Source organism: Aulonocara stuartgranti (genome assembly GCF_965226115.1).
Source record: "Aulonocara stuartgranti genome assembly, chromosome: 7".
NCBI lineage: Eukaryota > Metazoa > Chordata > Actinopteri > Cichliformes > Cichlidae > Aulonocara > Aulonocara stuartgranti.
Genome location: NC_138945.1, coordinates 66,352,247 through 66,368,581, shown reverse-complemented (window position 1 = coordinate 66,368,581; position 16,335 = coordinate 66,352,247). Strand labels below are relative to the sequence as shown.

Below are 16,335 nucleotides of genomic sequence, written 5' to 3'. Positions count from 1 at the left end.
TGCTACATTTGTATCTGTTCTGCCTGAATAGGTTTCATATAAATGGGTCAATGTGATCATTGTTACAGACACTGCTGGCTTTTATTTGGAATACAAGTCTTTCATCTTTCTAACTGCACTTTATTCCACTTTGTGGAATAAAGCAATATAGGGAAATTAGTGATCAGTGTAAGTTGTCTTATCCTCTCAACGTAGCCAATGCCTTATATAGTGCTACTGAAAAACTGTATTAAAGTTCCTTTTATAGCTACTCTGCGCACATAATCGCCTCTGAACGTGGATAGAGCATGAGGGGGAGACACTGTAGGATTGCTTTAGTCTGCTCTATCTGCGTTTAGCAGTCTGTAGTAGTGCTTTGTCCTCTGCACTGCAGTAGGATAGGAGTATATGACAGCCATGTTTGCTAATTATGTTTTCTAAGCACATATTTCATCTGCTGTTCAGCGTTCCCTGTCTGCACTTGTCGTACCCCCCTCCTCCTCGTTCATTCGGCCCATGCTTTAATTCTGTAAGACCATGCCACCGGCTGGTCTATTAGCGTAATTTAAAACTCTGGAAGAGAAATGAAATAATAGAGGTTTTATCAGCTATAAATCCAGTATGGCATTACTCAGAGCAGACTGACTCTGAAAATTAGCATGAAGGCTATGAGCTGCTAATACTACATCTTGTGTCAAACTGGTGCATATCTTGCTGTTCTTTTAGCATCTGTTTATCTATTTTTCACGTATTCTGTCACCCTGTCAAGAAAAATGAGCTTTTCAGGCTCTGTGTGTTCAGCAGAGGATGTACAAGATGCTCTGTCTTTTGCTTGAACATCAAAACTCTTTATGCATTAAATGAATTTCTTCTTTGAAAGTTTCATTTTTTTCTGATTTTTTTTTTTTTTTTTTTAATGTCAGACAGCATTTAAAATCTTCAGGTTAGCATAACAACTGATGATGATATCCCTTTGTCAGTGGTGATCACAACGGTATCGCTTTCTCACTCTTCAACCCCTTTGTGCACAGCGCTTCCAAAATGTCTGTTTTGTCAGACGCACAGCTGCAACTCTCCCTGGCGTGAGTGTGTCTCAACAGATGCTGTAGCATATCTGTGAGCATTTTAGGGTAGATAAGTAAAAAGAACACTGGCATTGTGACCATCACAGATGCCTCTGATTGCATGCTGGATCAGGAAGGAAATTCCTTTAGGACGAGGACTGAGGATCAACAGCTAGAGTCTGCTCGGCCAAGTTGGCATGGCTTCGATGGTGAGCATAGGCAAAGCGTATCCATTTGAAAAACCTAGGCATGTAAGTACTGATACGAGCACAAGAGACAACAAATGTGAATCCAGTTCAAACCTCTTGTGATGGTTGTACACAACAACTGGTGTTATATGATGGCTGAGGTGACAGACGCTGAGACTCTAAACCTTCTCTCGTGCACTGAAGTCACACTCAGCAAGGGATTCAGGAAACGTGGTGTGGGACTAAAAGATGATATTTTTTGACCATGATATTGGGAAAAGGTTAAATAGTTAGTCTTCACATGTAATTGGTTATGATCAATAATACTTCCTGGTAGGGCTGGGCGATATGGCCTAAAATTCATTTCGCGATATAATTTGAAGCATGTGCGGTAACGATATATATCACGATATATTCTTTTCTTCTGTATAACGTATTTTCCACACTATAAGGTGCACTTAAAATCCTTTAATTTTCCCAAAAATCGAGAGTGTGCCTTATGTATGAATTCTGGTTGTGCTTACTGACCTCGAACCGATTTCTGCGTGCAGAAATCTGTTAAAAAATGTTTTAGTACAACTTTGGTAAGCTGCACTGCTTGATGGATGTCAGAGCATTACAGCTGCCGTAGTGAGGAGCTTCGCGGAGTAATCTGGGTCCAAAACTCCGTCCGCTTCAGGTCCCAAAGTCAAACGAACACTAAGAGTTAAAAACGGTCTAAATTCTTTCATCTTTAATTAAATCATCAGCTTGCTGCTTTATTGGGTGTAAAAATTAAGTTTAACATCCAGGCATCCATGAAAACAGAATTTATTAAATTTAACGGAGTTAGAAGTTAGCAGGAAGTTAGCTCGCTAGTTTACACCTAAACATTTCATACCATGTTCTGACTGAGAGATTTTTGAAACTAATTCAAACGTACAGCTCTGCTACCACTTCCAACATAAATGAAGACAGAAAACTAAACAGCAGTGGTGTTTGCAGGGTTACTGAAGTTGGGCTAGCTGCTATATAATGATGTGCTACGTGATTGCTAGCGACACAGCTATGTTAGCATAACATTAGCACAGTGAAGCTGGAGGATGAACGCCAACTTTTTTCCCACTCGATAAAAGTTAACGTGAGGGATTCTGGTGGTCAGGGACAAATGCAATCGCATAGCAGGATGCTATACACGGAGCTGCGAGAGAATTCAACATTAATGAATCAATGTTACGGAAGTGGAGGAAGCGCAGTTTTTGGCTTTCCCCATATTTCAAAAGTGCTTCATCTCTTTGCTGTGACTGTGGCCTGGCATAATTTGCAGATGATAATGGTTTTAGCCGCCGCGATGCTTTGGACCAAAACAGGCGCCGCTTGATGACACATCAACATGCGCTATCGTGATAGAGCGATATAGTCAAAATCTCTATCGTTGGCCAAATTTATATCGTTTCTATTGTGTATCGTTTATATCGTGTATCGTTTATATCGCCCACCCCTACTTCCTGGAAAGAAACTGTATTTAGCCACATTAACTCATTCACTGCCATTGACGTCTATAGACGTCAATTGAAAAACTTACGTTGACTGCCATTGACGTCTATAGACGTCAATTACGTTTTTCAATGGGAGGGGCCAGAATACAACCTCGGGCAGCTTGTCAGTGAATTTTATTTTTTCATATATTTGTAAATAAATTGTTTTGATAAAACATAACCTTTCTCAGTGTTATTTCTGTTTTATAGAAGTGAAAACCTATTTTATATGTTAGAGGTGTCACAAAGCAAGAAATATTAGTGTCAAAGGCACTTTTCTGCTTGAAATGTATTTTTCACAAAAAGCTCGTTTTCTCCCTTTTTTTGGTCAAAACAGGCATTTTTGGTGGAACCCACCTCTCTTCTACAGCTGATTACTAAAGAATGGAAAATGGTAGAAACAAGCTTTTTTTTTTGGATGAAAGAAGAGAGTCTGTTCTTCATTTTGGTAGGTTCAGCGTTTATATGATCATAACACACAGTTTTCTGTGGCTCTTCAAAAATGAGTAAAAATGCTCAAAAACCCTGGCAGTGGGGAGTTACCTGATTTGAAAATGGCTGGCAGTGAATGAGTTAAGAAAGGAACATTGCACTAGCATACTGTGCCACATTCATTATTATTCATCTCTGGCTTCCTTCCAGTGTTTTTTGTCCTGCCTCTCTCCCATCAACCACAGCTGGTCACAGCAGATGACTGCCCCTCTCTGAGCCTGGTTCTTCTGCTTTCTTACTGTTAAAAGGGAGTTTTTCTTTCCCACTCTTGCCAAGTGCTTGCAAAAGGGGTCATTTGACTGTTGGGATATGTATCCTTGTAGGGTATCTGCCATACAATATAAAGCACTTTGAGGCGAGTGCTGTTGTGGTTTGGCACTCTGTAAATAAAACTGAATTGAATTGCTTGCTGGGTTCCAGGTTTGGCCAACTGAATGTCTTTATCTAAGTGAATAAATTGGAGTAGTGAAAATATAACAGCAGGCATTAGGAAGCTTAGCTGCTAGGGGAAATGGAACTAAAATTTGGTTATCCACTTGGTGAAGTAAGGGCTGGATGCAACAATCCTTATACGATGAGCTGTTGGGTGCTTTACAGTTGGCGTTAAAAATGTGAAAGTAAATGCAAATCCTCTGCTGCGCCAGCTAACGTTGTGCAGGCATTTGGCATTTGACACTGAAGACCTGGCAAGCGATAAAGACAAAGACAAGAGTGTTAAATTAATGATGAGCAGTCACATTTACTTACTGTACTGGATTCATTCTGTAGCACAAGCCTGTAAAAAATAAATAATTAAAATGACTGACAATAATCCATATGGAATAAGCGTATGGTGTGTATATATGACACATACAACTTGTATGTAGTCACACAAGTGACTCTAGAGAATGGAATTTATGAAGTTTAACATAATTTTATGAAAAAGTAAACTTGTTTGATAATATTTTTTTCTGTTTTTTAATTGCTGTCAGTCTTTTCGTGTCTCTTTTGTGTGTTGCAGTGTTACTGATTTTGCATTCCTTTTGCGTTCTGCATTCTTCCTCAGAGTCCATCTGTTTAACTCCCACACATAAACTAATCTCAGATGCTGAGACCACAAAAAAGTAAGAAAAAGTAGGATGTAAACTGCCTGAAAACAAAACATTTTTCTTACAAGTTGTTGTTTTTATAAAAAATACCATTGCAGTTTTCAGACTTAAATCACTAGACTCAGACAGTATGCGCTGAAGACCTGGCTCCATACAAATGACACGCCTAATATGTTTCTCCTGTAAGGTTGGGGCCAGAATATAGGCATAGTCTTCTAAGAGCTCTCACTGTTGGGTTTATCTCTTTACACACGTCCAATATGAAAGACTTTTTTTCACATGCTCTTAGAGTGACCTCTGTTTTATGTTTTATGACCTGAGTTGTTCCTCCAATGAGTCACACTTTTCATGTTTCTTTCTCATAAATGCTACCTCCTATATTCTCTAGTAGCTGCTGCTGTTGGAGTAGGAGCTAATGCACTAATGTAATACCAAATTGTACAACCAAATACAGCCTGTTATTGTGAATCCTAATAAGACATAAAGACATAAAAGAACAGACTGTACTTTGGTCAATTAGTTAGTGGGTTGAATATGTGGGTTTTGCCCATTGCCAAATCTTTTCTGCCAGTTGTCATCTTGGAGGATAGAGTTCGCTCACAGACTGTGAAGATACAGGACTGCCACTGTTGCAGAATCTCATCTCTGTCTCTCTGCGTTGAGATTGCCTCCAGCGATGACAAGCCTTGTTTTTCCCAGTGAAGGAGATCCCGCCCCACAACAACTTCCACCAAAGCTATCGATGAAGCAATCAGCATAACACTCTCTATGTCTACTTCACACTTTGCTTACGGCAGATGGATCAAAGGGTCAGAGTCTGGACTCACTGCTAAATGGTGCTAATCAGGCACCAATCAGGCACCTGATTGTCAGCACCGGGTTTCCCAGAAGCTCAAAAGAAGAGTTAATAGCAAAAAAAAGCTTTTTTTCATTGGCAGAGAAGATTTATTTTTCATGTTCAACTTTGTTGCTCACCCCGCAAATGCATTTTCCTTATAAATGTGGCACCAGACTAACGTGTTGCCACCTGCTGGCATAATGAGACAGCAAGAAAAATCTGGAAACTAAACTTCATTTTCACCCTCGACTATTGTAGGACACGCACACATCAATGAAACTAAACACATTTTTGCTATAAATTCAGTTAATTTTAGTTAGTTTTGTGAACACTCATTACAGTTTTAGTTAGTTTTCCTTTTTTTGTTTTTGTTTTCATTCCCGTTAACGAAAATGTTTTTTCACTTCTAGTTTTCGTTATTTTGTTAGTTTTCGTTAACGATAATAACCTTGGAACAGAGCCATTTCTGCCTTCATGACTTTGTACCACACCTTACCTAGTCTGGAAATTGACTTCAGATCCACTGTGCAGAATATACACTGTTCTCTGATGAAACTCAGGTCTTTGTGAAACATGTTAGGAGGCTCTCGGCTTGCAGCTGCCAAACTGAATGGGCGGTGCCTAGTTAGGTGATTTACAACCTTGGTGTCAGGTTGTCAAGCGTTAACACTTTCAGAACCGTGGACAGCTCCAGCCAAAGGAACGATCGAAGGTTCCACCATTCCTTCCCAACTGATGAAACCGCAGACACAGAATATTTTCATACGCCAGGACTGACTGTAATTAATCAGCATGCATCTTTTATTTTGAGGTTCGAGTGCAAGATTCAGTTTCATAACACATTCAGAATAAAGAACATTCACAGCTGTCTCTGAATTTTCTTCAACTGGAGGAGCCATAAGGGAACAACCGTATGAAGCGCAGACATCACACTCAGCAGACACCATTATGATTTTTTGGCTCGGCTCCCTCTGTCTCGGCTTCTTTTTATGGTTCTTCTTACTGCCATTGAGGAACTCTGGAGCCTGACAGTGAAAGTGAGAGAAATGGTGTCATCACAGAACAGATTTATTTCCTTGTTGACTCTGGTGAAAAACAGGTGCAGGGATACCAGCTTAGTTTTTCAAAGGTGCCTCCAAGACACAACAGATGATGCTTTGTCGGTGACTCGTGGTTATAGCAGGTGCAGGATTTTCTAGGGGCATTGTGAGTGGCGGACTTATGGCTTTCAGATTTGTTTATTGAGGAAAATAACTGTTGATGAAGTTATAAAGTTCTAGTGCTCCCCACAGGGAGTCGGAAGAACCTGGAAAATAACCCAAGAACAACAGAGCTGTCATGGTCCTGGGTCTTTTGACCCAGCGTTTTAAGTTTGAGTTTATTTTGTTCATTAGGTTATCTAAGTTCATTTGGTTATTAGACTCCTTGTGTTTTCTTCCCCTGTATTTAAGCTTCCCCTCACCCTTCGTGTTTCATGCTGCGTGTCTTATGTTATCAAGTTTGTATTATCATGCCTAAGTGTTTCTAGTTCTTATTATTTCCCCCTCCGTTTCCAACCATGTTAAATCTCCCCTGCTCTTCATGCGTTTCATGTCTGTGTCTTACGTTGTCAAGTTCTGGTTGTCGTGTCTAAGTCTGCATGTTTCCTGTTTTACTTTGAAAAGGGGTCTTGTGTTCTGTGCTCATGCGGTTAGTTTTCTCTTGCCTGTGCATCATTATGTTTATCCTAGTCAGCTGTTTCCTCATGTGTCTCCACTTCCCCTAATCACCTCCTGTGTATTTAAGTCCTCTGTTTTCAGTGTGTGATTGTCAGGTCGTCTGTTGTCCACGCCATGTTTCCTATGCCATGCTTCCAAGTTTCTTGTCTAGGTTTTTCTTATTGTTTGTTTAGATTCCCCAGTTTAGGTTTGTGTTAATTTTGCTTCAGTTTGCCTTGCCCTTTGTTTGTACCTTTTCTACCAGCCATATTAAACGGCTCGCCTTTTGTTAACATTTCAAGTTCTGTTCCCTGTTCCTTGGAGTCTGCGTTTTGGGTCCTTTTCTCAATTCATACAGTCTGCCCTCGCCAGACTGTGACAAGAGCTAACACTTCTGGCTTTTGCCTGCCATGGACCACTTTCCTTGTGATGTACAGAAACTCTGTTGAAGGAGTCCAGCGGAGCAATGTAACTATACTACAATGCCAAGCTGCTTGTCGTGGTCTGCGAGGGCAGACCGTGTGGAGAGTGTGTTTGTTGGACCCAGGTGCGGACACAGACGCAGGAGGCAAAACTTTTGCTAAGCTCAAAACGAGCCTTTAATCAGGGCTGATACAGAAGGCAAAATAACAAACCACAAACTATGGGAATGACAAAACTAAGAACCTAAACTGGGAGTAACTAAAGGCTATGAACGAAGACCAGGACTGAACTATGACAAAGTACTGTGGACAGACTATGAACACGACATGAAAAACTGTGAACAAGATCTCGGTACTGGCACACGAAGGTGTAGGGAAACATGACTGGAGAACGTGACTATGAACATGTCCAATACCGAATCTTGCAGGCTAGAATCCTGACGTGCAGCTAGAAATAACAGGGTGCACGAACAGACGACGCGACACGAAGACACACTGGGCTGAGGAACTACACTGAGGAAGTCATCAAGGAATTAGAGACAGAAGGGGAACACAGCTAGAAACACTGACATAAGACAGGAACATGAACCTTCAGAGTAAAACGGGAAACAAGACACCACTAAACAAAGACGCAGACACGACAGTGAGAGACAGACTAGACACTGAACTAAACCTGCAATAAACATGAGAACACAAAACCTAAGAACTAATCCCTGAACAAGAATAACTGAAACATAGATTCGTCGTCGTGGTCGTCATCATCATCATCAGAAAAGCAAAAACGCACCAAAACATAACAACTCAAAATACTGGGTCAAACTGACCCAGAACCGTGACATTGCTCTTGTATATCCTTGCTATGAAGGTTTGCAGTTACCAAAGTGGTTGCTACATAGACGAATGAGAACAGAAGTGGCCTACAGAATGAGTTATAGCCTGAGTTGGGCATTGCTGAAGGAGGCTTTGCAGTGAGGAATAAGGTCTGACACGGGGATGTAGCTCCTCTACCAGAGGACTGGTACACATTATGCACATTATTTGTTTATCTTTGTGTCTTCACTTTTTGACTACTTGATAAATGAAGAAAAATGTGTCTTCATACTCTTGAGCTGGGCCTAAGTGGGCCACAATGGTAAACTTTATTAATAGGATAAGTGAAACAGTGACAGCTTTTAGCTGCAGCCTATACAAAATGGAACAAAAACAACACATTCTCTGACACTGTCCAAACAGAAATATAGGTTTTATAGGTTTAAGAAGAGAGTGTTGTTTCAGGGCAGATGTATCAATTGGTTTGCCTCCATGGCCACGGATCAAAAAAAGGAAAAATCAGAAGCTCTGAGCACATAAGTAGCTCTTGCTGTCTTGATGATAAAGCAAAACCCTGCTGCAGGGTGTATGGGTCAGCCTTAATGTTTGGAGACTGGTTTTGTTTTTTCTCACAAAAAGAACCTAACTATTGATAATCACAGCAAGCCTAAGGGTCTTCTTACAGTATTTCCCTCTTCTTCTAACTGGTGTTAATGCTTTGCGTGTCATGTTTTCCAATGAAGCACTGCATTTCAGTTGGAAACTTTTAAAAAAAAAGTGTAGTTTTGTCTTATACGAGGAAACTTTTAGGAAAATAGGAAAGGAATTTTTATTCCTTATAAATATATCTGTGAAATATATATTTGCTGACTCGAGTACACATGCAAATCTCTTGCTTTTGTGCTTTTTTGTTAGGGGGAAATGTAAAACAATACAGCGTTTTTAAAGGTTTAATTGAATTGTAATCCAACCTCGTTTGGCCCCGTCCTTTTTAGTCCCAGACTTTTTGAAGGAGTGTGCATGCAAACGTAAACACAGAGATCACGCTGACCAGATATATTATGCAAGTTTGGCAGTAGCTCATACTTCATATCAGCTCAATTTGTGGCCCGTTCTACAGTCATCTCTTTGAAGCGTGAGTGGTGAAGTGGTGTAGCTGTGGCAGTAATTTGCCCACCCATGCTGCTGTGTGTTCAACTGTGCGGCTTTTACGTATAAATGATGCTGTGTTAGTTGACAGTGTGGCTGATGGGATGGAGCCGAGCTGTCATAACTCTTCTTTACCAGCACTTCATGAACCTTGGCAAACAGCTGACCTCTAAGGCTCTTCCTGCCTGTGAGAGCATACTCTTTGTGTGTGGTGTGCACGGGTTGTGCTGTGTTGAACGCGGCATCATTATGAATATAGAAAGAAAGTGTAGCGGCGGTCTGGTCATTGTCATTCAAATTGCCTATTAAAGAACAGCTGATAAATGATGACTCAGAGTAAAGTAATGAACAATTGAAGGAGACGCCTGCTCCCCTCAAAGGTGAAAACAAAACACAAATCTGACATGTTATCATCAAGCTAAATGGAAACAAGTTAATTAGAGCTAGAAGCAGGCTAAACTTATTTTCCTGTATCTTTCATTTTCAGGTAAAGATGTGCTCTGCAGACCTGTGTTGACAGCATTTTTCACTACTAGTTACTGTACAAAATAATTGCATGGTTAAAGCTGTCTGTTGAATTCCATCCCGCCTCTTATAATTCAGCTTCTGCAGGAATCTCCAGGCGTGTATCTCATCACTCAGCAGTGCCACACACTTTGGCTTCCCTCCAGTGACTACAGTTTTACCACTGCACCCCCCTGACTTAACTTTCACATACATCAACCCGCAATCAGAACTTGGCTGAGCCACCCAATGTGTTGAATTGCACAGCAGTTCCCTGTGATAAGTCCTCTAAGCCTTAGCGATGCAGATTTATGATTGAAATATGTACTGTTCAGTACAGAACAAGAACTGCAGAGTAACGTTGGGCTGTATGCTTCGGCCCAACACCCTTCTTGTGTTCCATTTTAGAGTTTTGCATCCTTTAGTAGCCAAAGAATAGTGTGCTTTTGTCGGCTGTCCCTGGTTTTTCATATATTCAAGCTGCAATTGCATCGAAAGGGATTTACTTTGGATTCTTTTCAGCATTCCTGTGTGGTTGTGTCATGGTCCATCCTGCTGTGACCAATGGCATGAAAAGGCACAACCGAGGCAAGACCACATTGTAAAAAGAGTCTGAGCGTCCGACCTTACTGAAGCAGCTGTCAAGGATTTGGAAAGTAAAGTTTTCTCTACAGTGTTATAGAGGAGGATTATGCCAGACCAGCACTTATTATGGACGGGGTTCAGCCTGAGAAACTTTTTCTAGGAAGAAAATAGAGTGAGGGAATGATGGAGGAAGGCAAGTGAGCTAAAGAGAGAGATATGGAAGGACAGCTGTTAGGGGCACACATCCTATAGAGGGGGGAAATGTGTGTGTTTATGTTGGGGGATCATGCAGGGAGGTGAGACAATGGTAAGACGTGAGCCTCGAGGCTTAGCTGAAGAACAATCAATAGCCTGTCAGGCCTGCAAATGAAGGAGCAATACCTTCATCTTCCCCGGATGTGCAAGTTTCCGCATCTTGTCATTTTGATTTTGCTGTCCCAAAGTGAACATGCGCATGGAGCAGAGATTAAATGCTGTAATGTCTCAATTTATGCATTTAGAATAAATGGATGACAATTTTTGTGCTGCATGCTCTTCATAATCCTTACTTGGTGTTAAACGCAGGATGGCGCGATCCATTGAAGCACAATTTTACCCACAAAAGAGCCGAAATAGACCACTTCACACTACAGTTTAGTGACTGTTTAAATAGTTTTTTAAAAATACCTCTACGCAGAGTGTAACTTTAGACTTGTCCACCAGTGCTGCATTACTTAAGCACTAGTCTTCCTTAGTGGGAGCAAAGCCATCCACAGCTCACTCGCTGATTTGTGCCAGCGCTGGCCAACGGTCCCTCAGTCACAGCTGTGTGAGTTCTGAATGCGCCACAGCTGCGGGACTCATGAGACCCATGAGACAAATGATTATCCATTACCACACACAGCAAAGCAGTGGCTTTTCAACACCTCTTCCTGTGTTTTTTTTTAATTCAAAACAATGTTGTTTGGGTTTGTGATCCTCACTGCAAGGCCAAATATCGTCCTCCCAGGACCTAACCTGAACTTAGTGTCGTTCTTGATCTGCCTCAGCAGACAGAGAGCTGTTTGTTAGAATACCAGGGTCACTTTTTGTTCCTTGTCGGATCTTGAGGAATTTTGTCTAAATGCTATGAAAGGGCTATCTGTGTCCACAGTGGTGATACGGTATGTCATGTACTGCATGTTTTACAAGCTAATCTTCTTCCTTAGCAATTGCTGGAAGGATACACATCTTGCATATTGACTTGTATTCACATGCTCCACATGCTGCATACGTACACAAACACTGTAAAGGGCCACAGATGGTAAATATAACTCACAGGGTGACTGATCACATTTCAAGCCAAATGACACTCTGTTTATAGCTATAGGAACATAACTAACTTGGCTGTACGATCACTGATGACCACAAACCAGCATCTATCTCCTGAGCGTGACTCACTGTAGGAATGCTCTTCAAGTTTTATACTAAATGAATGTTGACAGCTTTCCTGTTTTCCTTTGTTTTTTTTCCATGGATGATCTTTAAAGTTGCTTGTCCAGTTGGCTGTCTGCAGTCTCCCGGGAAGAGGAAGGAGACAAGCTTATAATGATGAGGAGTAATGGTGGGACATAATTATATTTGTTATTTGCATCACTGGAGCCCTAATTAATTCAACTCACTAATGGGAGGAACAAAACTGTCTGTTTTTGTGAGCTGCATTGCTCTTTGGGTTGTTCTTCACAGCAGTATGCACATCCAGTTTTGTTATCTGACTGGTTTCTTATCCTTTCTCCGTCCTGATGCCGCAGTAACATATTAACGTTATGCTTATTCCTCTGTCACCACTTGACTTCTTTGTGTTCTTTTCTACTGTTCTGCCTTCCCACTCAGCCTCACAGTGCTTTTCACTCTCTGCCTGACCTTAGGCCTTTTGACATTGCATCTTTCAACAGAAATTGACAACCCTGAAGGCAGTCCATTCAGTCTTGTGCTTGGCTTGAAATCTTTAATTCAATAAATGTGCTGAAATAAAAAAATAGGCTCAGAAAAGCACTGTCGTAACGATATATTGTAGATTCCATTCCAAGTATGTCTAACCCCAAAATAATATGTGGATTTTAAGTCTGATTAATAGGGCTTTGTTACAAAGGCTGCAAGCCCTATGTGGCCAAACAGTATATGAACAGTACCCACAAATATATTGTAAACCAGACATGCCACAAAAACTACTTTGGATACTTTTTTTTTAATTATTCCAAGAATAAATGGAATTAAAAGTGATGATAATAATATAATAGTAATAGAAGTACACGCACCAAAGAACTGAAGATAGAGAACGTCTTTGCTTACGTCTTACTTAAAGCTAATGTTGTTTCTCATATTGCTTTTTTCATGTATTTATTTCCTTAGTGCAAACTTTCTAACCACTCAAAAGCTGCAGCATAATGCTTGTTGAGGAATGAATTTATCTCCAGACTACAGTACCCACATGTTTAACATGCAGCTTTCAAACCAAGTCTATGTGGACTGAGATAAAACTCAAACTATCCTTACAATTTGTGTCTGTGTGTGTTTGTAGAAAGCACGGCATTGCCATACAGACGTTCTATTGGCAATAGCCTGGGTCATTGTCCTTCATCGAGCTTATGCAGTACTTTTTACACCATACAGAGGGAAACTTTGGCTGCCATTCTTCAAAAAAAAGGAAATGAAAATAGCAGCCGTGCCCCCGTAAGTCATCCTGTGGGAAGAAAAGTGACCCCTCTTGTGTGAGATTGATGCGCTAAATCAGATTGCAGACGCCTGCTGCTCCTCTTACCTGAAGGTGCTCACGGAGGACCATCATTCACACTGGAGTGCAAGCGCTTTGATATTCTGTGTACCTTCCTTTGGCTTTTCAGCTTTGTGTGCGTGTGTGTTTTTTGTGTTTGATCTCAGTAGTGCGGTAGACAAACATAGCGCTGAGAGGTGTATTCAGTAGTTGCAGGCACATTTACTTTTAAGACTTGTCCACTCACCTTGACATGCTTCTCCCATTTAGTTTGAGGTTCAGATTGAGAAACTGTGTTCTGTCAGGTCTTTCAAGGTCACCTGCCTAGGGCTCACTCATTTAAGTGAGTCTTAGGCCAGCTGGTCCGCTATTCTATAAAATCACAGAGCAACAACTGGAGTGTGCTCCTGAGTAGCCTGCTGTAAACACACGCTCCCTGAGGTTGTGTTGTCAACCCTCTTCAGATTTAATAACAACTCCAGGCTGGTTAGGCAGATGCAAGAAAAGTTAATTCCTTTTCTTTTTTTCTTAAATATGTGTTTTATTATTTGAATGAGTTTGTTTGCATGGGACATTTCAATTTATTGGCTTGAGTAAAAACGAGGTAAGGAATACAAACCTGACTCACTTTTTTTTTTTTTTTTACAGATATTTGACCTGCCCAGCCAGCAGCACAGTCTGTGTCCTTTCCTAATTCTCACCCTCCTCAGAAAGGTAAGATTTCCTTTTTCACCTGTAGCACCTCCACCTTCCATCTCCTACGACAGTCTGTTAAACTTGCAGCAAAATAAAATGTAGAGCTTCTAATTTCCTACGTGGTTTCAGTAGCTCGCCTCCTTTAGCATCTCCTGTGTAATATTCTGTTTATTAAACAAAGACTTCGAAGCTTTTACCTCACATAAATCTGCATTTCTTAAATGTCATCAACTCCATGCCCAGAGCTGATTGCAATCCAGATGCAACAACAAGGCTGATAATCTTTTCCAGCTTACAGTAGAAACTGAAAGTCGTGAGGTTGAATCTATGTGTAACTGAAGGGGCCACACTGATAACTCCCTCCTGCACCTTGCTTCAAAGAGAATCCCAGCTTAAAGGGGCTAACTAAAATTAGCCAGGCAACAGATAACCTGTGCCTTGAGATCAAAGAGAGGCTGAACTGTCAGGCTCTTTGGCGGCGCCTGTGGTGGCAGAGCTTTAAAAGGAGGAATGCAGAGAGACACAGAGATGGGCAGAAAGTGAAGTAGGCTCCAGAGCTATTCATGCAAGGGGATGAGTGTTCAGGAGATCCAGTATCGACATGTAAAGTTCCACAGCAGGAGATCGTTCATGGAGGTTTTGGACTGAAGGGTCAAGGTTTTGTGGGTTGCACATCACGCTCTTCTCAGACAGTGCATCTGCTACGCAGAAGTCTGAGCATCCTGGCTTTGCATTCAGCAGGGTCTTTGATCACATGTGTTCATATGTTTGTAACTGAGTGGGAGACAGCTTTATTCTAGAGTAATGCTGCTCTGTACTCTGCCACGTCCTCAGATTGTTTCTGGAAGCGTTTCCATTACCAGGAGGATGTGTATATATTTCATGGAACTAACATCCATTATTATTGTATTGTATATACAGAAGACTGTGTGTGTGTGTGTGTGTGTGTGTGTGTGTGTGTGTGTGTGTGTGTGTGTGTGTGTGTGTGTGTGTGTGAGAGAGACTGAATGATGTACCCTGCAGCTAGCAGTTCATTAAGTTGCATCAATGGATAAGCACAGCACATCTTACAACCTGCCATCCTGAGGGGATCTAGTCCTTTGGTTCCCTATGAGTGTTAGTGGGTTTGCACCTTAGATACCACACTGGAGTAGTGCTGCACACACGTACGTGTATGTGTGTGTTTGTGTGAGGAGTGTTATTGTTAGCCTCCCTGTTCTTCTCATTGGAACATACCGACTTGATATCCTGCCTGTCAACCATTTACATATTTATCTCCATAGTCAAACAGCGCCACATGCACCCGTGGCCACCGGAGACCTTGTGTCTTTAATTGGCTATTGATTGACTCTGGAAGACGATATATCACAACAAGGTTGAGCGAGTGGGAGTTAGCAGACACGTTGAGCGTGGAGGTGATGGTGCTACTCCGACTGTCAAATCTGTGACTGCATTATTTATACGTCTCTCATATTTATTTATATAGTAAGGATCGGTGATGCAATGCACAATAGAAAGATGGAAATACAGACTCCCTCTTGGACACAGTTTATTTGCATAGGTCGGTGTACATTGGTTCTGTTTAGAAGAATGGAGTACGTGAGCAGAGTCACTGTATATACTCAGAAAGGATGAGGTTTTCGTTTAACTCACTGAAAGCCTTCATTTATTTTTTATGTATGTGCAACTGTTTGCATGTGTGTGCTTGTGTTTCATGTTATATTGTAGAACACGCTGTTAATGTGATATAATGATCCACTCTGTAACACGAATATAAATGGGAAAAACTGCAAATGCTTTAGTTTTCACCTGACAGCTGATATTACACGGCCTTCACTTTCACTTTCTCACGCTTTCCCTGCAATTCTGTATTAAAGCCCATTAGAATAATAGCGAGGATGAGTGAGTTCTAATTTTTCTGGTCATTTATGCTCGAGTGCAGCCAGATCTGGAAACTAATCACAGGCTTGCAAAAAAAAAGAAAAACTGCAAAAAGAAAAAAAATCCAAAAACTTTTCAATTCAATTTTAGTGACATAAATACACAAACTAATGCTAACTTCAGATTAAGATTCAATGTTTATGTGCTGATGTTATAATGATGTTTACATATGTAATACACGTTAAAGCTGGTATAGACAACAAAAGTCCATTATGGCTAAAGTACGTTGTCACGGGAGACGTTGACCAATTGCAGATCTTTTCAAATCAGAACAGGACTCTGTTTTCAAACCACACGCCCCCCACTTGTAGAGCTCTACCAAAAAGGTAAATGGCACTAGAGCATAAGGTTTCAGTCACTATTCAAGCCACAGTGTCCGTTCCAAATAAAAGCTATTGTCGACTCCTACCTTGTCAGTAGGACTCCGGCATGTTTTGATTTGGCAAAGTTTTACACTGGATGCTCTTCCTGACACAACCCCAGATGGATTTGTGTCTCTGTGTGGTTCAGGTCCAACCCATCAGTTGCTAAGCAAATCTGTAAACCTCTATACTAAGATGTCAGTCACAAAGGTTAAAGAGCCACCCTGTCACATAAACAGATACACCATTTCCTGGTTGTTTCTCCAACCTGT

The 16,335-nt window shown here is 41.1% G+C and overlaps 1 protein-coding gene across 1 annotated transcript in view; it reads left to right on the top strand.

Annotated features, from left to right (window-relative positions):
- tspan9a (tetraspanin 9a) overlaps positions 1 to 16,335 on the top strand; it is a 190,043-nt gene that overhangs the window by 33,209 nt on the left and 140,499 nt on the right. Inside the window, exon 2 of the mRNA XM_082541430.1 lies at positions 13,713 to 13,778. The gene's annotated coding sequence lies outside the window, so the exon portion shown is untranslated. The remainder of the gene's footprint in view (positions 1 to 13,712; positions 13,779 to 16,335) is intronic.